Consider the following 22,495-nt stretch of genomic DNA (forward strand, 5'->3'; position numbering starts at 1 on the left):
TCAGATATTGTGCAATATGTATATACAATGTATGTTTATTTCTGTTATGGTATGTTACACCTTCTTGAAATCTGTGGGCATTATGTCATGTTTTCTACCCACAGGTAAAGTTTTGTCAAGTTCTTCAAACTCCATACAGAAGATGACTGATATGGAGGTAAGTTTGTCCATCTTTACATTAATTTGACCATTGCTGAAATCAGATGTTTATTTGCTCTGTCACAGGGATGATCTGATATAGTTTGCATATGTTATTCTGACCTATGTTAATTCAACCATATTATTCCTGAATATAGACTGACAACATGAAGGTGGTTATCTCAGATACATCACCAAGTTAAAGTCAGGAAGCCTAATGAGAGAACATCATAAAACATTGAGTCAAAATGCACAAAGTGCAAAAAGCAAACACATGATATATGTAAGGACAGGGGTGCATATTTGGCTTGACATTACACTGTGATTACACACATTACACACACAAGTGACACTAATGAATTAAAGAAAACTGTTTGCAGGAAGGCTGGAGTGCAATATTGAGATAATCAACCAGGAGGCTCAGAATTTGTGTGAGGGATACCTCAGAGTCACATTTATCAGAAAAAGCTGGCAGTAATGGAGTGAGCCAGTGTGTGAGAATCCCTGCCAACAGGCTGGTCGAAGATTAGACAATCATTATAGTCACCAGAAACCTATACCATAAAGCATTGATAAAGCATAGTGGAAATATAGGGTGGGTGGCAGGACCACTGCTGGCAGAACTTGGCACTGATTGGCATTGTGCGAGAGGTATTGGTTTGAAAGGTACCTCTGTAAATTCTTAAGACATAGGATGGTGGAAGTCCGTGAGTGAGGAGAGGACAGCCTCCATACTGCTCAGGAGTGCAGATCAGCATTGTGTTGCATGTGAGGTAATGCGTCAGTATCTTCGCCATATCTCACTGCAAGTGTGTAGGAATGCCTGCATTTGCATTGCCTATGTGTGCCTATGAGAGCGGTGTATCTGTCTGGGTGACTGTGGACGCAACCAGGAGCATGGCGTGGTGCCAGCGTGTCGCTGACCAGCCGGACTGACCGGCCACCCGACAGGAAGGCGATGGCGAGGTATTCGACATCACCGACTTCACGTCGGCCTCCGACTGGGAACGCTTCACTGGCGCGCTTGCCGAGCTGCTGCACGAGTGGAAGGCGCTGCGCCAGCCGCCGGCCGTCAGCCAGGCTCAGCTCCAGTTTGCCGGTACGTCCCGGGCACTCACGCCCGCCAGCCGCCGGCCGTCAGCCAGGCTCAGCTCCAGTTTGCCGGTACGTCCCGGGCACTCACGCCCGCCAGCCGCCGGCCGTCAGCCAGGCTCAGCTCCAGTTTGCCGGTACGTCCCGGGCACTCACGCCCGCCAGCCGCTGGCCGTCAGCCAGGCTCAGCTCCAGTCTGCCGGTACGTCCCGGGCACTCACGCCCGCCAGCCGCCGGCCGTCAGCCAGGCTCAGCTTCGTACCAGTCTTGCCGGTACGTACCGGGCACTCACGCTCGCCTGCCGCCGGCCGTCAGCCAGGCTCAGCTCCAGTTTGCCGGTGCGTACTGGGCACTCACGCTCGCCTGCCGCCGGCCGTCAGCCAGGCTCAGCTCCAGTTTGCCGGCACGTCCCGGGCACTCACGCCCGCCAGCCTCTGGACGTCAGCCAGGCTCAGCTCCAGTTTGACGGTACGTCCCGGGCACTCACGCCCGCCAGCCGCCGGCCGTCAGCCAGACTCAGCTCCAGTTTGCCGGTACGTCCCGGACACTCACGCCCGCCTGTCGTCGGCCGTTAACCAGGCTCAGCTCCAGTTTGCCGGTACGTCCCGGGCACTCGCGCCCGCCTGCTGGCCCGTCACGGATGATGCATCCCCACGTCATGCCAGAGACCGTATAACTCACCCGTCAGGCCATGTGAAGGGCGCATTTTAGAATGTGATGGTGAAGAAGCAGCACGCCGGCTGGGCTCAGTGGCTGGATGTGTTGCCATATTTCTGTTACACAGGGTGTGAAGTTGCCAGAGGCAACATCTGCGCCCCAGTGCTCTGAATATGATGACCATTCTCGCGCATGCGCGTTCCGCCGCTGCTCTGCCGTCGTGTGGACGCTCGCCGTGCCCGGCAGCCGGTGCTACAGAAGTGTGCGTTGTGAGGCATGACCCGGCACTCTCCCGTCGCCAGGCTGCCCTTTCACGGTGACGTACGTGGAGCCTGCGGGCGGGGCCGGCCAGCGGGAGCGTCCCGCCCCGCCCGACCAGGAGGAGCAGGAGCAGGAGCGTCCCCCGGCCGAGGAGCAGGAGCAGGAGCGGCTGCCGGCGGCGCTGGCCGAGCTGCTCTCGCCGGTGGCCGACTTCCAGGCGGTGCACCCGGTGACCGAGGCATTCGGCGTGCGCCGCTTCGTCGCTCTGCAGCCGGCCTCGGAGCCGGGCGTCGACAGCGAGAGCAAGGCGCGCATCATGCTCAGCTCGCTGCACGTGGCGCTTCGGGACGCCGGCTGGTGGGTGGCGACGCGCCAGTGACGCCGCCGGCACTGTAGACCCCGGCCCCGAGCGGCCGGCACTGTAGACCCCGGCCCGGAGCGGCCGGTACTGTGGACCCCGGTCGCGCCGCCGCCACTGTAGACCCCGGCCCCAAGCGGCCGGCACCGTAGACCCCGGCCCCGAGCGACCGGCACTGTAGACCCCGGCCCGGAGCGACCGGCGCTGTAAACCCCGGCCCGGAGCGGCCGGCACTGTAGACCCCGGCCCCGAGCGGCCGGCCGACCTCTGGAATGTCCGGAGCGTGGTTATCTGCACGTCTTCACTATCGTGGAAACATCAGCTCGAGCTCCAGCATCAGTCGGTATTGAATGTCCGACCAAGAGTTTAACTATTTCGCATGGGTTGGTCTGTAATCGCCGTTGTTAGTCTCGGAGGAAGAGCGGATTTTCATTTACGTTTTGGGACAACCGTAGGTCCGCCCTTTGCACACATTATCATAGTCTTATGCCAAATATTGATTCATTGGGAGAACGAGCGCTAGCCACCAGTTGTACATCAAGTGACAATTAACGTTGAAATGTGAGTGAGACGTGACTCCTGTTGACTAGGCGCTCTAGGATCTCTCCGGGCATTCTCTACTGACTTCACCCCTGAGCAATCTGACGTGCTGTGTTCTAATGGGTCTTGTGAGCATCGAAACTTTTGAAAGGAGAACACCTCTCGCTTCTTTCAGGGACATTCCCATGTTCGTTCAAGTGCATCGCCTGTCAAAGCTGTACTTTTTGGGCGCGTGCGTCGGTGAGGGGACCCTGATTGAGTTCCAAACCATTCTGCTGAAACGAGCTCCGTCTCATCTCTATTGCCTCTCAGGTGAGTCAGTTTGGCATGTTCTGTACATACCTTGTCTCAGGTAGGTTAATTTGACAATCCTGCATCCACCTTCTTCCCGTAAAACCACTGAACATAACCTTGTGCTACGTGATGAACCAGTAATACTCTGAGCGCATTCGCATGTCCAAAAACACAAAATGTTTGCGCTACAACAGAAAGGACGCCAATGGGCTTTGGGAAGCCGGCCGGCCGCTGAGTCCCCGCCGGTCGGCCGCAGGCCTGCTCGAGATGTTCAAGCAGAAGCTGGCCAGCCGCTCGCTGCCGCCCGTGTCGGTGACGCTGCGGTTGCAGTACTCGACGAACGACTTCGGTCGACTGGCGTACGGTGGCGGCGCGTGCGACCCGGCCCGGCTGGAGTCCGTGCTGCCCGAGCCGGCCACTCTGCGCCGGCTGCCGCTGGATGCCGCCGACGGCCTGGATCCGCTGGCGTGAGTACCTGTCTAACGGCCTGGATCCGCTGGCGTGAGTGCCTGTCTGACGGCCTGGATCCGCTGGCGTGAGTGCCTGTCTGACAGCCTGGATCCGCTGGCGTGAGTGCCTGTCTGACAGCTTGGATCCGCTGGCGTGAGTACCTGTCTGACGGCCTGGATCCGCTGGCGTGAGTGCCTGTTTGATGGCCTGGATCGCGTGACATAAGTCCTTCTGACGGCCTAGATCTGCTGGCGTGAGTGCCTGTCTGATGACCGGGGGCGCCGTGTATGCTAGTGTACCGGCATATTTCAGTTAGTGCTTTTCATGTCAAACGTAAACATAGAGATGACCCGAAATGGTGGAAATGACGCCGCCCAGGCGCCTGTGCTGCCATTGCGCTGCGGTCAACTGGAGCTGTGTGACCCGTGTCCGCGTGTGGTCTAACCCATATCGGCTTGTCGTCTGAACCGTGCCCGCCTGTCGTCTGACCCGTGCCCGCCTGTGGCCTGACCCATGTCGGCCTGTCGTCTGAACCGTGCCCGCCTGTCGTCTGACCCGTGTCCGCGTGTGGTCTAACCCGTGTCCACCTGTCGTCTGACCCGTGCCCGCCTGTCGTCTGACCCGTGCCCGCCTGTGGCCTGACCCGTGTCGGCCGGCAGCGCGCTGGAGCTGACTGTCAGCTGGCACCAAGTCTCGGAGAGTCTGCTGGTGGAGGACGCCGTCAGCCAACTGAACCCGCGCGCGGCACCCCGCTGGGCAGTGCGTGTCCAGCCAGCAGGTGCGGTGCCGCAGAACACTGTCGGGCTTCACTTCTACCTCTGAGCCATTCTGGCCCGTCGGGCGTATCTTCCAAAGTCGTTATCTTATACAATAGCCGCGTCGCACACGTTGAGTTTCCTGACGATACACACGGTCAGACAGTCAGCCACTGCAGTGAGGGCTCTCTCGGTTGAATGATGACGTCGATATCCGCACTCAGAGAACGAAAGCAAGTGATACTGGTTTGGATAAACGCTGATCCGGTAATGCACGAGTTGCATAACTACTTAAGTCGCAGCGGGCAGTGTGGAAATGGTTCGCCTGCACCAGTGCAACGCACTTGATATACGCGCTCTTTTCGGTATTTTGTGTCGGCATTTTGGGTATTTCTGTGTCGGAGGTTACAAGCGCATGCTTCCAGCTCGCTAGCACCGCGCCTGTGATTAGGTTTGCAGGGATAGCGTCCAACGACACGGAGAAAAGTCCCACGAAAAGTCGCTGTAGCGTAAATGCACTCCATTGGTTCCAGTTGACTTGGGTGGCGTTATAAATCCCAATGTTCTGTGCAAATCATAGTAAGTTACAAGGTCTATTGGCTTGTTGCATGCAGGCAAACGAGGGAACCTAAGAGACAAATCACGCGGCGGCGGCGGTGGAACGTTAGCAGCTGTGTTACGTGCATTACCACGTTCCTGCATTACGGCGACCGCATTACCCGCTGTGGTCGACTGAGGACGGCCTCGTTGAGGTCATGCTGTGTTGCCGTTTGGGAGGCATGATTCTTGTGTGAAACCTTGCGTGTGTGGGCGAACCTTGGGCTGCGTCGCGCCAGGGCTCAGTCGGGGTCAACGTTGGGTCACAGCGGATCAGTGCCGGGTCACAGCGCCAGGGCCGCTGTGACCCGGCACTGACCCCGCTGTGACTCGGCACTGATCCGCTGTGACCTGACGTTGACCCCGATATGACCCAGTATTGACCCCACTGTGACCCCGTGGCCCGGCAGCGCGCGCGGTCGGCCTGCTGGGCCTCTGCCTGCACGATGTCTGGAAGTTTTGTCACCGGCGCGACTCGTTCGAGTCGCTGCTTGGCCGGCGGCTTACGGATGCGCCTGTTGTTGGTAAGTGCTCAGGGACAATTGCTCACCTACCACTCCAACACACGCCGCTGGGGTCCGCGTGCTGTTGAGTGCTGTTGTTTGAGTCAGTTATTGTTTTGCATTTTTAGGTATTAATCCGTAGCTGCCATTGAATCCACACGCATGTATGCAATGCCTGAAGATAACCGCTGATAAGATCACGCACGCACGGATCATGGATGCGGATCATGGATACGGATCATGAATACGGATGACGCTATGGAGAATGCGGTGCGTGTGATGTGCGAAGGGTTAGGGACGTGGTCGGCCCAAGTACTGCACGTCGGCTGTGTCGACGGCCATTGGCGGCGTTACGCAGCTGGTGTGACTGTGACCGTGACCCCAGGTCAGGCGCCGGACGTGATGGCGGCGCTCTCCCGCCTGACGGAGGGCGGCCGGCCGGCGGCGGCGCGCACCTCGCCTTCTGCCAGCCAGGCCCGGCCCCGGCCCCGGCCCGGCGACGAGACGACCGAATACGTGGAGCGGCTGTGCGCCGAGCTCTTCAGCTTCGCGGTGAGCCCCGCTGCGACCCACGCCAGACTCGCTTCAGCCCGGCTCGGCACGCTTCGGCACGCTTCGGCCCACTCCAGACCCACTCCGGCCGTTCCGGTCCACTCCGGCACGGCTCGGCCCGCTTCGGCCCGCTCCGACCCGTTCCGGCCCACTGCAGCCTGCCAGCCCGCCGGCTGGCGTCTGGTAGCGATTCTGTCGGAAATCAGATCACTCGGCTTCGTTTCACGACATCTACAGTTCACGACAGGCGTCTGGCATGTGGTACCTCTCGCATTCGTCGTGTCAAGATCGTATTGTCTGGCACATGGCTCAAGCCTGTCTCTTGTGAAGCATGTCATTCGCAGCCAAGTCGGTACGTCATGACACATACGATTAAGCATCCATGACGTGCGCTGTAATAGCGGTCTGTGGTCGCCCCGTCACCGCGCCGGGCATGGCGCCGGCCGCTGCCCGGGCGCCGACCGTCGCGTCATGGCTGTCACGCGGCGCCACTGTCCTGTCTGGAGCCGCCGTCTGACGCGCCGCCGCCCGCAGGAGCCGGTGCCGCCGCCGCCCGCCGTGCCGGCCGCCCTGCCACGCTCAGTCAAGGTACGCGCCGCCACCTTCGCCGGGCTGAGGCCGACCCGGCCGGCGCAGTGGCGCCATCTGTACCGGCCCTGCGGCTGGGAGCGTGTGGGGGCCGGGCACCCAGCCAGCTTGCCGATCGGCGCTCGTTGACGGCGATGACGCGACGTTTGGAGGGAACTGGGGCAAAGGCGACCGGCGCCTCTCACACATTCACTGTGAAGCCTAGGCGACGGGGGACCGGGCGGACGCCGGGGGGGGGGGGGGCAGGGGAGGAGGGGGAAGGCCAGGTGGATGACGAGCATCCACGGCGCAGATACGGTATCGTGGATCGGCAGCATACATGCGCCGGAGACTGACTGCCGGAGATAAATACAGGTGGCAGCATCTCCATCAGACAACTCGGCCGCTTGGTCCGATAGGCAGCTGCCAGGCTGCCAGCTGAAGGCCACGCAAACATTCGATGTAACGGGTCGAAAGTGCTCTGAGCGATTGCTGTTGTGTTAGCACGATCCTCTGATAGGTATGACCAAGCAGTGTCCCCTCCAATGCGGAATAAGAGGCCACGCCTAGTTGCGTTGGTATTGCGCGGTGCGGTGATTCTGTATGCTACACCCGCCACGCAGGCAGTGTGGGCTCATCTTAACAAATAATATTGTAACAACTTTTTAACACAGAATTCACTTGGACATTGCGACGATACCAACTTGCTGCCAAATGATCGTCCACATATTACGTCGCTGTTTTTTTTGACAATTCCCTCCCCCCCTCCTGATTTTGCACTGGTAACGCTGCCCAAAAACTACCCCTCCCTTTCTTGTTACGCTTCCGTCACGCTTCATCAATAGCCACCTCCACCGCTACGTCAAACGCAAGTTATAGCCGGCCCCTGATGGCTATCGTGTCTGCCTGTTTTCCGTTTCTGAAACTGTGCTTAGGACCGTGATGAATCACGCGATGGACACCGTGATACGGTGCCTTTCGACCACCCCAGGTCGCCAAATGACCTCGGCCGCCTCTCGTTTCAGAACCACATTGCCAGCGTGAAGTCGTCCCGGCCTGGCGACCTTCTGTGGCGCCTGGGCCAGGTCATGTGCATGCTGGTCAGGTCGGGCTCCTCGTCGCTGGTGTGCCGCGTGTGGGAGAGGTTCCTTCAGCTGCTGAGGACTCACTGGGAGACTGTCGTCGCTGTGCCAGGGTAAGTAGCGTGAGGACGCACTGGGAGGCCGTCGCCGCTGTGCCAGGGTAAGTCGCGTGAGGACGCACTGGGAGACCGTCGCCGCTGTGCCAGGGTAAGTTGCGTGAGGACGCACTGGGAGACCGTCGTCGCTGTGCCAGGGTAAGTTGCGTGAGGACGCACTGGGAGACCGTCGCCGCTGTGCCAGGGTAAGTTGCGTGAGGACGCACTGGGAGACCGTCACCGCTGTGCCAGGGTAAGTCGAGTGAGGACGCACTGGGAGACCGTCGCCGCTCTGCCAGGGTAAGTTGCGTGAGGACGCACTGGGAGGCCGTCGCCGCTGTGCCAGGGTTAGTCGCGGCCTTCACGCCTCGATCTGTATCTGAGTTGACAGTCGGGCCACCGAAATCTGCGAAGGTCACGAATGGTCTTGGTGCCACGCCCACACTTGGTGGAAGGGATTCTCTCCCTCTCTGTCGTATTTTGAGGTTTCTCCACCGCATCACCCCTCTCTCGCGCGCGCGCTCGCTCTCGCTTTCTCGCGATTTCCCCGCCCTTCGGTCGCGTTATCTGTGTGGGTCTTACACTCAGCTCCCGTCACTGTTGTCATTTCCCGCTGTTTCTGCCCCCGTCTCAGCTCTTTGTTTCATCTCAGAGGTAACCTGCGCCAGTTTGCGCAAACAGTTATTTCTGCTTGCTTCGGTAAAAAACAATCGATGTCATATGCACCTTGGGTATGGGGCAGCCCGCGCTTAAAACAATTTTTCACTACAAATTTTGCACACTGTATTTTGGTTTTAACTTCAAAGGACTTGACACGCTAACACGTAGCGGTACGAGGTTTCATTTTTTCAGTTTAGGCCCTCATACGCCGGCATATCTTGTATACAGCCATCTGCACACATTTCTTTCAGCTCTTTTCTCTGCCTCACCCCTGATCGTTCATCATTTTTTGTTTTGGTTTTGTGTGCTCCAGGTAACTTTTTAGGCTAGCTCTCCGGCGGTAAGGTGCCAGAGGCTGGCTTTGGAATACGGGTTTTGCGTGGTTTGCCTGGTGTATGCCTCCAAAACGTGCCGTATTTTTTAGTATTCGTGTTATGTTCGGCAGAAAACCAGAGCAGGCTTTATTAGGCGGTGCTTTGGTTAACGATTCAGGGTTCGTACTCGCTTTATTTTAGTCTAAGAGCTGGCCGCGTGCAATAGCGCCGGACTTTTTGAAGCTATCGTCAATTAGTCTGTCTGCTTGTCCTGGTTTTTTTAAGATTAGCTTTCAAATTTTGTCAGTGGTGAATACAGTTGTCCCTGACACTACAGATCGTTTTCAAAGGCATTGCCATTTGTAAAGGCAATAGTCCTTATCCTAGAGGCATGACAGTTTTGGTGTGGTAGTGAAGGTTTTATGAAAAATGGAGGTGACTTTCGCTACCGAATGGTCTTTATGTTTTTTCGTCGACCATCCCACTACATTCATAATGCCGTGCATCTTGGATTGGCAGTGCCTTTTATATGGGCATTTAGTCACGAAAACGACTGTATTCGTCAACGCCAAATTCTGAGAGCTAAAGCTTTAAAAACGGAGTGTGCATACGAATAGTTTATAGTAGCTTTAAGAGGCTAACAGAGTTGTACGCCGACAGTTCTGGACAACAGCAAGCACTGCAGGGATACTTAAACGTTGACCAGAGTCCCGCTTCCTATAGCCTACTCTTGACTATCTGCCCAACATTAGAGGAGTACTAAAAATACACAATATCTTGCACCACTCCAGCCACATAAAATACATTTCTGAAAGCCAACCCCTGGCATGTAAAAGCGGGAACCCAGCGCCCCTTTTTGCGTGTGCCAACCTGGATGAGCTGGTATACGCAAAAAAGGACTGCTGCACAATCAGAGGAGGGGCAGACAAGGGTGCTGGAAAACGTGTGTGTTGATGGATGTATCAAGAACATCCCGGGCTATGAGGGCCTTAAATGTGAACGTATGATCGGACGAACGGGGTAAAATCACCAGCGTAATGTATGGTGTTCATTGTAGTATTCGCGAATGAGTATGTATGTCATGGAGACAGTGGGAGCTTCATATTATCATTTCGCAAACCACTTGTCAACCGTCAGAACAGAAAAGGCATCGGTACATATGTCATGTCCATTGACTCTAACTGACAGGGCCACTCGATGAACGATGTGAGATGCGTTGGCTCAAAGAGTGTGAAGCAGAGATGTGACGTATAAAAGACTGAGAGGGAACGAGGATTGATGTGCTGGGAGCGTCGCGCCTTCAGTTGTGTCTTTAGTGGGCAGAATTTATTAAAGTATTTTCTCAGCGTGAGCTGCTCCACACCTAATACGCATGTCACAGCAAACAAACTGGACAACGCTGAATAGCAACTTAAGATATATATATATATATATATATATATATATGTGTGTGTATATATTGCTATTTATCTTGATATTGTATTGTGTTATCACACCTGTCTATCCTTCTGTTGCCCTCATTCCTGAAAAAGATGGCCTCAAAGGTATCAGAGCTGTCAGGTTCATTGACATACTGGCCGACTGCTGGCATGGCGTGCTGGGAGACATATCAGCGTTGTTTGTAGACATTCCGTAATCAACTGCAACTTTTTGGTGGCACCAGCGGCTGACAAAAACTGGCCTTATCCAGTGGGCGCGCCCGGTGACCTATCTAGGGAGGTCGCGAGGTCATGCTTGTGCCGCCAAAGGGGGTTAAGTCAGTCCGCCGGCGGGCCAGGCGCCGCTACAGAGACCTGCGCAGGGCTTTCTGAACGGTTCCAAATAAATCAACAAACCCAACGCTGCTGGACGCATGACGAGCTGTTCCTCTGGTAATGGAAGCACAAAGTGGCGAGCAGGCTGTTTGATGGGCGTGTTGGTGTACGCCGCTCAGTCTCCCCAAGTTGCTGGGGGTATTGGTGCACGCCACTCAGTTTCCCCAAGCTGCTGGGCGTATTGATGTAGGCCGCTCAGTTTCCCCAACTTGCTTGGCGTATTGGTGTGCGCCGCTCAGTTTCCCCAAGGTCTTGTCCAGTTCCGTGGACGAATGCGAGTCCCAGCATGTAGTACGTCGGGCTGTGTTTGCTGTCTGCAGCGGCTCGCGTGGCTCGCGTGGCTGCGTGGAGTCAGTGTGCAGGGCTGACTGGCTGCTCTCGTGGGCCGGCCGTCGGGGTGCCGGGCGTGTGCGCCATGCGGGTGCAGACTTCAGCGGCTGTAGAAAGAGTGCCGTGCATTCCAGGGAAACACAACTTCCTCCTACGCCATGGTTGGCACGACGCGAGTCAGCCCGTAGCAGCCCCCGCCGGTTGAGAAGTGGGTGGGTGAGGATCAACGCACAAATGTTCAGTGGAGGCATTGGAGCCTCGGGATAGGTCCGAAGTTCAGACCTATTCAGACACATTCAGACACTGAATGGATGTGTTGCGATGTCGGAGGGACAGATTTGTGTCGAGATCAGTTTCCAACGCACGCCCATGATGATGTAATTTGTGGCCGTTTGCCGTAAGTTATGTTGTGGGGGCTCAGGAGTAGCTTTGAGTAGCTTTTGTTTCTTTTTACTGTCAGTTTGCATGTGTTAGGCACATGAGAATATCAATTTTGGATAAGCACATGACAGGTAATGCGATGAACTGGGCCGTTTGCAGGCGCTTGAATTTTTTAACTGCGATGTGATGAGCAAAATCAATCACTTTCACGCTTAAATAAGAGCGAAAATCTGTGATGAAGTGTGCAATGCCCTCAACATAAACTCAGCTACAAAGGTCCGTGTTTCTACGGAAAGTACGATTATCGGATTTCCTGTGAGAAAACCCGACATTGCCTTGAAGAGCTTAAGTTTACTCCAGGAAATGAAAATGAGTGTTCCTAACTGTTGGGCGCGGATTCTACCGATAGCTTGGTATTTTGCCTGCTCACTTTTTATATTTTGAAGGTGATTACTATGCTATATGTCCTATGCGCGTGGACCAGCAAAATAAGCATAGGGTACTGCCCGTTCCCGCGCCTCACGTGCCGTGTATGAAATTTCCTCCTGTTCGGGTGTGGTCCAGAGGGTTGCGTGTACCTGTGGCCGTATGCCTGGCCTTGTCGTGCTCGGGCGGAACATTCCGAGCGCGCCGCGTCCGCTGGGCTTGCCCCGGTCCGCTTACACCAAACACCGCGCTGGTGCATGGGGAGGCCCGAGGCTGTGCCGATCTTTCCGCGGTTCGCTTACACCAAACACCGCGCTGGTGCATGGGGAGGCCCGAGGCCGTGCAGACCAGCTGTGGCGTGGTGTGACGCTGCGGTGCTGTCTCACAATGCCTCGGATCTGTGGCTGGGCGCCGCGCGCCAGCTGCAGTGACGCCGCTCAGCCGCAGACCGAGGTGGAGGGGTGTGCGCGCTGCGCAGACTGACCTGCCGTTCCTATACGGGCTCAGCGACAACCAAGCAAACAGGCGTGCGTGCGAGTATGAACACACTAAAGAACTGCAGCATTTGCCCGGTAGTTATAAAGGGTGAGGTGCATTGGCTGCTCGCTGAAAAACACGAGGCGCACCGCTCCGCTCGTGCCTGCCTGCACCAACAGGTGCTTGGCGCTGCCCGCCGGCCGGCGGCCCGTTCTCGCCGGCCGCCTGGGCGGTGCCGGCCGGCCGGAGCGGGGCCGTTGACCGGACAGGGGGCTCCCCCGCCGCCTGCGGAGGGGGGGGGGGGGCGGCCGGTCAGCGGCGCACGCGTCCACCGCCCGTCCGTCCGCCCGCCCACCGCCCAACGGGACGGCGGTAATTACATACGGGCCAGGAGACGGCGCGGCCGTGAATTCCTGGTGGCCAGTGTCACGGCTCAGCGGCTCGCACGCTGTCGGAGGCTGTACCGGCCCGTCACGGCTGACCGCACGTGGCGTGACCTCTGTTGGAGGGTGGACGTCCTCTCCCGGCTGCTTCAACGGCGTGTGCCGGCGCCAGGGAGCGGGAGTCCGTCTGTGGCGGGTGACCGGCGGGCGGTCCTGACCTCGGGGGTCCGTTGGTGAGAGGGAGTCCGTCTGTGACGGCGGGCGGTCCTGACCCTCGGGGTCCGTCAGGGAGAGGGAGTCCGTCTGTGACGGATGGTCGGCGGGCGGTCCTGACCTCTGGGGTCCGTCGGGGAGAGGGAGTCCGTCTGTGACGGCGGGCGGTCCTGACCCTCGGGGTCCGTCAGGGAGAGGGAGTCCGTCTGTGACGGCGGGCGGTCCTGACCCTCGGGGTCCGTCAGGGAGAGGGAGTCCGTCTGTGACGGATGGTCGGCGGGCGGTCCTGACCTCTGGGGTCCGTCGGGGAGAGGGAGTCCGTCTGTGACGGCGGGCGGTCCTGGCCTCCGGGGTCCGTCGGGGAGATGGAGTCCGTCTGTGACGGCGGGCGGTCCTGACCTCTGGGGTCCGTCGGGGAGAGGGAGTCCGTCTGTGACGGATGGTCGGCAGGCGGTCCTGACTGTGACGGGTGACCGGCGAACGGTCCGGACCCTCGGAGATGGGAGCCGCCACGTGGCCATCACACCACGTCGGAGCGTCACACTGTGACTGGGGCGGGGCCTGCGAGTGACCGCTGTCACAGCTGGCGCTCACGCTGTCTGGTGGGACGCGGGTCGCGGCCGGGGCGGCCCCAGTCCACCTGTGGTGGTGGGCGGACCCTACGGCTGTGCAGGAAGGGACGTCTCAACTCTGGGCATATGCTCCTTAGCTGATGGTGTAAGACAACACCGTTCATCCCTTTGGCTTCAGCTGGCCGGCCGGCGGGCGCTCCTCCCGCACTGTCGCCATTGAGCAGTCAGGCGACGTAGAAGTGGCCCAATTGGTTCCGGTGACGACTTCACGGTGGGACGGGTTTTACGAGTCACGCTCATTAACTGCCGGGTGGCCTTTGAAGACGGGCCACTGTGCTCAGCTGATCGTGACAAGGCTCGGGCCGCGTGTGGACCGGGCTGATGTTGGAGGGTGGGCACCCGCAGGCCGGCGTGTGGACCGGGCTGATGTTGGAGGGTGGGCACCCGCAGGCCGGCGTGATGCTGTTCCGCTGCTGCTGCTGCTGCCCCCCCCCCCCCTCCCGGGCGCTCTGTGTACCAACGGCAGCCCAGCGTGACAGAAGCCGAGCTGAGCGTAACCGCCGGCGCTCACTCAGCGACGCAGCAGGGCTCAGAGCGTGGCGCATCGGCCTGAACAGCGGTGGTTGGCGTCCGCACCGCCGGAGCATTCCGGGCCTGTCCCGAATGGGAGGGGATCTGTTCCCAGGTGGTGTTCGATAGCCTTAGGCGGTGGTCGGCGCCTCCACTGCCCTAACGTCCCGGAATGGTCCCATGGGAGGAGATCCGTCCCCAGGTGGGGCCGGATAGCCATGAGCAATGGTCGGCGTCCTCACCGCCCTAGCGTCCTGGCCTGTCCTGAATGGGGGGAGATCTGTTCCCAGGTGGCGTTCGATAACCCTGAGCGGTGGTTGGCGTCCTCACCGCCCTAGCGTCCCGGCCTGTCCCGAATGGGAGAAGATCTGTCTTCAGGTGATGTGCGATAGCCCTGAGCAGCAACCAGCGTCCCCACTGCCCTAGCGTCCCGGACCTGTCCCGAATGGGAGCAGATCCGTGCTCAGGTGGGGCCGGATAACTGAGCGGTGGCCGGGGCCCCCACCGCTCTAGTGTCCCGGACTGATCCTGGTCCCGGTGGGAGATCTGTCCTCAGGTGGCGTTCGATAGCCAGATGAGAGTGGTGTGACACTGGACTGTCTTGGCTCGCTGCTGACCGCTGCAAGCTCTGCACTCTGTGACATTCTGATTAGTCCATAGAACAAACCAGACATGACACTATCGTATTTAGCCATGTAGTGAGTGAATGAGCTGTGCATGTTTTACTTACAAATACTTTTAAAGTCCATCAGGGCGGCATTAATTAGCGACAACATTTAGCGGTATGCAGCTTTGTCTGCCGGATCTTAATCGTTTTCGTTGCGGAATACGTCGTTAATGAATGACAATTTTACAGCGGCGCTGCTCATTAAAGCCGACCTGCTTACGACTCACACGCTTTCGTGACGGGAATGTGTAACAGTCGCATGCTTACCGTGCGGCTCTTGAGTTGGATCGTGGTTGTGTAGATAGCATCTGGGTGAAATCTGATGCGCCGGAGCTGTTCTGGTGGGACCTGAGGTGCGCGACCATCGCTGATGAGACCAGAGGGGCCGCAGCTCGGCCGGTACCGGAGCCTCATGGGCGGGGTCTGAGGTACCGAAGCCTGGCAGGGGTCTGAGGGGCGTGCACCTGACTGATTGGACCGGAGGTGCCGGACCGGTAGATCGGGTGGCTTGAGGTGGCCTGGGATGGCTACCCACCTGGTGACCGGGCCGGCCTGAGGTGACCAAGGGTGGCCGCCCACCTGGTGACCGGGCCAGCCTGAGGTGACCAGGGATGGCTGCCCACCTGGTGACCGGGCCAGCCTGAGGTGACCAGGGGTGGCTGCCCACCTGGTGACCGGGCCAGCCTGAGATGACCTGGGGTGGCTGCCCACCTGGTGACCGGGCCGGCCTGAGGTAACCAAGGGTGGCTACCCACCTGGTGATCGGGCCAGCCTGAGGTGACCGGGGGCGGCTGTCCACCTGGTGACCGGACCAGCCTGAGGTGACCTGGGGTGGCTGCCCGCCTGGTGACCGGACCAGCCTGAGGTGACCAGGGGTGGCTGCCCACCTGGTGACCGGGCCAGCCTGAGGTGACCTGGAGTGACCGCCCACCGGGTGACCGGGCCGGCCTGAGATGACCTGGAGTGGCTCCCCACGGGGTGACCGGGCCGGCCTGAGATGACCTGGAGTGGCTGCCCACCGGGTGACCGGGCGAGTCGGCCCATCTGGCGACGGTGGCCGGTCCTTGACCTCGGCGGCTGCGGCTGCTCGGCCGCCGCCCGGGCCCTCCGCGGCCGGGGCCCCGTCACGGCTCGCCGGTTTTGCCTGCATGAATGTCAACAGGGAGCACGCGTGCAGGGGTCACTAACCGGCTGCCGATCGCCGGGGTCACTAGCCGGCGCCCGATAGCTCGGGGGCGGACAGCTGGCATCGGCTCGGCGGAGGCCAACGCTACTCCGTCCGGGGTTAGAGTCGGTACTGGACGTAGCGGCCAGGTGAACGCCCGGCCTGGGGTCGTAGGCGTCAGTCTGCAGGACTCGCTTGTCGGGATCAGTGTGCAGGACTCGGTTGTCGGGATCAGTCTGCAGGACTCGATTGTCGGGATCAGTGTGCAGGACTCGGTTGTCGGGATCAGTCTGCAGGACTCGATTGTCGGGATCAGTCTGCAGGACTCGATCGTCGGGATCAGTCTGCAGGACTCGATTGTCGGGATCAGTGTGCAGGACTCGGTTGTCGGGATCAGTGTGCAGGACTCGATCGTCGGGATCAGTCTGCAGGACTCGATTGTCGGGATCAGTGTGCAGGACTCGGTTGTCGGGATCAGTCTGCAGGACTCGATCGTCGGGATCAGTGTGCAGGACTCGGTTGTCGGAATCAGTCTGCAAGACTCGATCGTCGGGATCAGTCTGCAGGACTCGATCGTCGGGATCAGTCTGCAGGACTCGATCGTCGGGATCAGTCTGCAGGACTCGATCGTCGGGGTCAGTCTGCAGGACTCGATTGTCGGGATCAGTCTGCAGGACTCGGTTGTCGGGATCAGTGTGCAGGACTCGATCGTCGGGATCAGTCTGCAGGACTCGATTGTCGGAATCAGTGTGCAGGACTCGGTTGTCGGGATCAGTCTGCAGGACTCGGTTGTCGGGATCAGTCTGCAGGACTCGATCGTCGGGATCAGTCTGCAGGACTCGGTTGTCGGGATCAGTCTGCAGGACTCGGTTGTCGGGATCAGTCTGCAGGACTCGGTTGTCGGGATCTTACGTCCTATGTGACGAGCTGTGGATGCTCCTGCGCCGTGAAAGGGAATGGCTTCCTTCGATCTTCATCCGATGGCGTTTTCGCTAACGGTCGCACAGGAATGCAAGTGTGCAATGTTCTGCCGACACGCGAGATAAGCATGACGACAAATGTATGACTGCGAGGAAATTCGTCCAACTTCCCTGGTCGAAGATGTCTTCGCATTCGCATACTCTGCAGTCAATGCGATCACATTCAATGTAGCAATTGTGCTCAAGTTTGCGGACACCAGATATCATTACTTTTCACCGTCAAGCTATTGTTCTAGGACAAAATTACTGGGAATACACGTGCTTAACGACATTTCTATAGGCCCTCAGGAATTTAAGGCTCTCGGCTCAGGTGAACAACGTGTGGAAGAGGGCTGATCGGTCAACTGGTCAAAATGTTAATTAGTAAAAATGTGGTGGGCGGGAAACAAGGAAGAAGGAAATATGCGGAATCAGGCGTGCCAGGGACGACAATATCCCGCTTCATCGTGATCAGGATCACGTCATCGGGCCTCGGATGGTTTGGGTGCACGGCACCCTCGGTGGCCTGGCTTTGAGCCGTCCCGCCGGCTGAACGTGTCACCGGAGTTGCGCCCTGCGCTGCGGGTCACCACGTGCGGGGCCGCAGCCGTGCGAGTCTCACTTCAACAAGTACGCCAGCTGCCGATCTGATTGGCCGGGTCGGGTCCGGACGCCACGCTACTTACGGGCGTGCGGAGTAGTCATTCGACTGTTGTCCTGGTCAGTGACGTTGTCGTCTGTACAGCGTTAGGGCCGGCTACACCTCCAGCCGTCGTTCGGCCCTGCTAAGTTGGTCCTGATGGGGGGCAGAGGAGGTGTGGGATATGTATGCGTCACATCCTCAAAAGGGCCCGGCAGCTGCAGGCTACAGCACATGATCTTACGACTCATTGACCAATACTCTGACCGCTACACTATCGCCGCGTGGGTTTGTGCTCGTTATTTGCCTGCCGCTGGCTTTTACTTGCCTCTATAATTGTGTAATTTATTCGTTAGGAGTAGCTGTACTAGCCTGAGATCCGAGTCAGGCCTGCTGATCAGCATGGAGCTGTGTAGCATACGTGCTGTCCATTCATCGCTTGTACTCAGCGCGTCACGTACCAATGCGGCACAGTGGCGATGAGGATGGCTTCGTCCCAAGCTGGCCGATGTTCTCAATCCGACCACACGCGCACTGCGAAATGGGTGAAAGCAGCTCTGCTAGCGAGGATAGTAGGCTCCAAAATGTCCCGTCCTTGTGAACATCTCATCCCGAACATTCCGCAGAACTGGTCTTGGGACAGCTTTATCATCACTGAAGGCAGCCTTCGTATTTTTGCCCCAAAAGCGAAATTCCTTAAAGCTGTGACGTATAGATTTTAAGACGCTTTGACCAGGTGCGGTTTTCCGGGAACATTCCACTGTGAACGCGGCGTAAACTTCCGTATTCGATCAACCTGGGAAAGAGATAACTTGCTAATCGCGAAAGGGCTGCGCAACACTGACCGAAACCTGGTCCAAAGTTGGGGAGCAGGCACGAGACGGCCACCATTCGACGGAGGCGCGAAGCGGCGGTCATACTGACCAGGCGTCACTCGATGTGCGCGGGTCGTCACGTGTTCTCAGCTGGCCGTCCTGCTGTTAGAGTTTAAGGGCGCGCCGACGGCCGCGGCCGTCCTCGAAGGACTGATGTGCGATCCTGGCAACCAAAGCAGACTGTGATGTGAAGCCAACCACTCGGCGGCTACTTCCGTCTGCATGTCACTTGACGTTCTCTGTGCTATATAGCGTGGAAAATCGTCAGCAATCTTTCGGGACCGGTGTTGAACACAACACGCTGTGACCTGAAGCGAGATGAGTAGTGCCACGCAAACTACACTGGTGCTTAGTCCGGTTGACTGACCGATACACACCAGAAGGATGCGCGTATTTTTATCTGTTTTACTTTGGCCTCAGCCACCGAAAACTGGAACTATTTCCTCCCCACCCGCGTTGTTGGCTGAAATGGCCTGGTCTACCATGCCCATAGCTGGCCAGTCTTCAAGCATTGTCATTCCCGTGGGTGAATTAGGTCGCGAAAGCGACAGTACAGTTCCGTCCGCTACACTGTCATGAAGCACGGACGTCGCAGAGCATTGATTGGTCCACTTTGTTACGGATTTCCAAAGCGTCGTGGGCTTTGTTTGCGTGAAGCCAAGGCTCACGTGCGTTAGTTCCTCTCTCGTCCTCCACCGTGATGAGGTTTTACCGGCTGTGTCGCCCAGAAGCGGATATTCTCTACGCTAGAGTGAAGTCTTTGTGAGGATTCTATGGCATTGGCATGACATGCCATTGGCTTGGGCCTGGGTAGCGCTTACGAGACGGTGGTCGCCGCCCGTGTGCTGCAGATATGATGCAGAGACCATTGCACCACGAGCTTTGATGTATTTCGGAAGAACCGTCTTGGCCGCCCACTGCGGGAAGTCGTGCTCGTGTACTTGCGAAGCGATTGGTGAAGCTGATATGGGGTTTATCATCCCCATGCCGTAATCAATCGGCGAACTTTCCGGGACATTCATGGAAGCTCGGCGCTGACTGTGTCGTGCAGCCAGTTTGAGGCAGGTTGTGGGTGATCATGTTCGGAATGCGGGCGTGGGCTCGCTACCTGTTCCATAACTTTTAGCGGTGACTCCCGAGATCAGGTGGTGACTCCCGAAGAATGAGTCATGGTCATGAGCTGTAACGTTGTGAGTTAGAATGACTGAGTATGTTCTCGTCGGTGCAGTCGTCGAAGTCCTCACCAGGCCCACGGAAACGATTCCAAAGGGTGTTTAGGGGAAGGGCAAGCAAATACGACCTGTCATCGCTGCCCCATCATCCACCCATTTTCTATCCCCTGATTTCGGCCGCCCTATTTGCGAATTTTGTGAACAAGGTGTTTAATGTTGTGGAAATAGATATTATCCACGTCAACGCGTGCCCGGTGTGGTGCCAGGTGTGAACAATACAACCGGAAGTATTGCTGCTTAGATGTAACACCTTCGCGTAAATTGTGTGATGTCTTTATATGAATACCATGATCACATTTTGGCCGCTTGTTTTACATGATGAAGGAAATCACGCATGAACGTACTGTATCATCCTTGCCCACAGATCCGTGCCCTGCCATTCCACAAGCACGAGACCTGACAACAAAAATTTCGTGCCGAAATGTCGAAAGGCGGGCGTCTACATTAAGTTCATATGAAAGTTTGTCGTGAGCTGGCAGTCATGAAATGCTTGACAGATTGTCAGCCGGAGGAGGTATCAGCCAGTACTAATCTGTCTCTGATCATCTAAGGAAGAGTTGCAGTACTGACCCCCCTCATCCACCCTGGGCATGATGTATTTGTTAGTGCTGAGCCACCTCTGACCCTCTCTGGGAGATCGGCGCGGATCTGACTGATCTGAGTAGGACGCGCCGATCAATCGAACCGTTTCTGGTTGCCGAGGAAGGATCATTTGACACCGAACCGCCTCTGATGATTGGACGCGCCTGCCAGCACATAGTAGTCGTCTTGTCGGCACTTAACAGCCACCGTTGTCCTGGGGAGGACGCGCCGCTTGGTGCCGCATCGGAGCGTCGCCGTCCGCTCTGACGGAACGCGGAAGTGACCAGCTCGCTCCCGTGACGGTTTTCAGTCGTTTTCAGGCGATGTCCGTCGTTAACTGTGGGTAAATGCAGATACCGTTGAAGGACGCCGCCCCACGACGTCGCCTATGGTAATGGCGCTTGATGGCGCGGCGTTTTTGCTCGCTTGAGCGTAAACACGTCCTCACTTGGACACACACGAGGTGCAAACCGCCGGAACGACACGATTCAGCTCCTAATAGCTATGCCTCGTGGAGTTGCGCCGCTGTAGCAGTCATGGTACGGAGTTGGCGTTTAGCCAGCTTTGGCGTGAACGTCACATGAATTAAGACGGGGGAGTAGGGAGGATATATGAATGGTTTTGAATATCAGAAGTCTGTGATCAAATTAAAGGAAATGAGATGTTAAAGCATGGGACAATAGAGCATGGGCAACGTCCCTTTTCGAGTCAGTCACCGAAAGCATCAGTGATATGATTGGTTTTGTCAGAAAACTGTAATCACTGACCATTCGATGTCATCGATGACTTGGATGAATCATTACGCCGGGGGCGTTATCCGCCTTAAAGCCGAGTTATGCGGGTTACCGGCATGTTTTCCCGTGCCTCCTGTGCTAGACCGGCGTGTTCGCCAGCCGGCGGTGCGCTGCGGCGCCGGCTGGGTCTGGCGGCCGGTCGGTGGTCTCCTCTCCCAGCGGCGGCCGCGGCCCGTTCCAGATGGCTGGGCACCGCCCGCAGCTGGGGTCGTTGAAACGACCGCCGATCACGTGCGGCCGGCGATGCTCCGGCCGCCGCCGTGCACCCGAGTCGGAGGTACAGACCGCCACCGCACGCCCGAGTCGGGAGGCACGCCGCGTCGGGGGTACAGGCCGCCGCACCGTACGCCCGCGTCGAGAGGTACAGGCCGTCATCGGACGCCCGAGTCGGAAGGCACAGGCCGCCGCCGTACGTCTGGTTCAGGAGGCGCAGGAGCAGGCGCCCCACCCGCCGCCCGCATCTATGCAGCAGGCTCAGCAGCCCACTGTTCGGCAGTGTGTGGGCTGACTCAGCGCTGGCTGACATCGGGTTGACGGACTGTTCGTCCGCCAAACTCCCAGCAACGGCCTCAGGTAGCTGAATATTCCACGTAGACGGGTGTGTTGCTGTATTTCAGACGCTGCGGAATGATCTGATCTGAATGAAAATTCGCGAGCAGACAAGAAAGGTACGATTATGCGCATCTCCTTTATAGCAGGCGGTGTGGTGCTGTGTTACCAAAAATACGTTTTGTTTTAATACAAACTCAGGTGAGTTTCTTAGCAGAGATGCAAAGCGAGGCGCGTTTCTGCAGGTATGTATCAATGCGACAGATGCGTTTAAACTGGAAGTTTTATGTTCCAGAGGTTTACTCATGACGTTCTGAGATCGCACTGAGCTCTTATAGCATATAAATAACATCAGTTCAGTTCAGTTCAGTTCATACAGTTCAGTTTATACAGTACAGTTCAGTACAGTTCATATATATATATATATATATATATATATATATATATATATATAACATCACATAAACGACTCATGACAACCTAAGGCGTATTACTGTATGCCCTATAGCTTCGTTCAAAGTGATGTAAATGACATCATCGACCAATCGATTATTTTACCAATGGACAGATACAAGTTCAGTGCTGTTTCTGAGCTGGCTCAAGGTTTGCTCGTGAAGCCTTCATAGCGACTAAAAAGACGAAATTAGAGATATGTGTAGCAATGCATCCGTATCAGTACGACAATACTCGCTTTCCCTCCGAAGTTCTATTAGAACTCAAACTTGAGTGCCAGTATTTAAACGACATCGTACAGGCAGGAAGATGGATCCTGCATCAGAGTACCCACTCGTCGCACGACTTCTTTCCAATTGAGTGGTTTATTGTGAATGGCAGGACGTGGATCGCTGCCGACCGAGATCCTCCGTTGAAGCGATGCTCCGTGCGTCAGAAACAGACGGGTTGCGGGCCACTCTACGTGCGGCGTACGGGACCGTCACGTGGTCCGCGCGC

The 22,495-nt window shown here is 57.3% G+C and overlaps 1 long non-coding RNA gene across 1 annotated transcript; it reads left to right on the plus strand.

Moving 5' to 3' along the window:
- Positions 1–4,461: 4,461 nt before the first annotated feature.
- Positions 4,462–6,070, plus strand: LOC119090627 (uncharacterized). Its single transcript, XR_005093273.1, has 3 exons — positions 4,462–4,568; positions 5,553–5,666; positions 6,031–6,070. It is a non-coding gene; the product is annotated as an uncharacterized LOC119090627 (long non-coding RNA).
- Positions 6,071–22,495: the final 16,425 nt, after the last annotated feature.

Source organism: Pollicipes pollicipes, unplaced genomic scaffold (genome assembly GCF_011947565.3).
Source record: "Pollicipes pollicipes isolate AB1234 unplaced genomic scaffold, Ppol_2.1 Scaffold_3087;HRSCAF=3621_pilon_pilon_pilon, whole genome shotgun sequence".
NCBI lineage: Eukaryota > Metazoa > Arthropoda > Thecostraca > Pollicipedomorpha > Pollicipedidae > Pollicipes > Pollicipes pollicipes.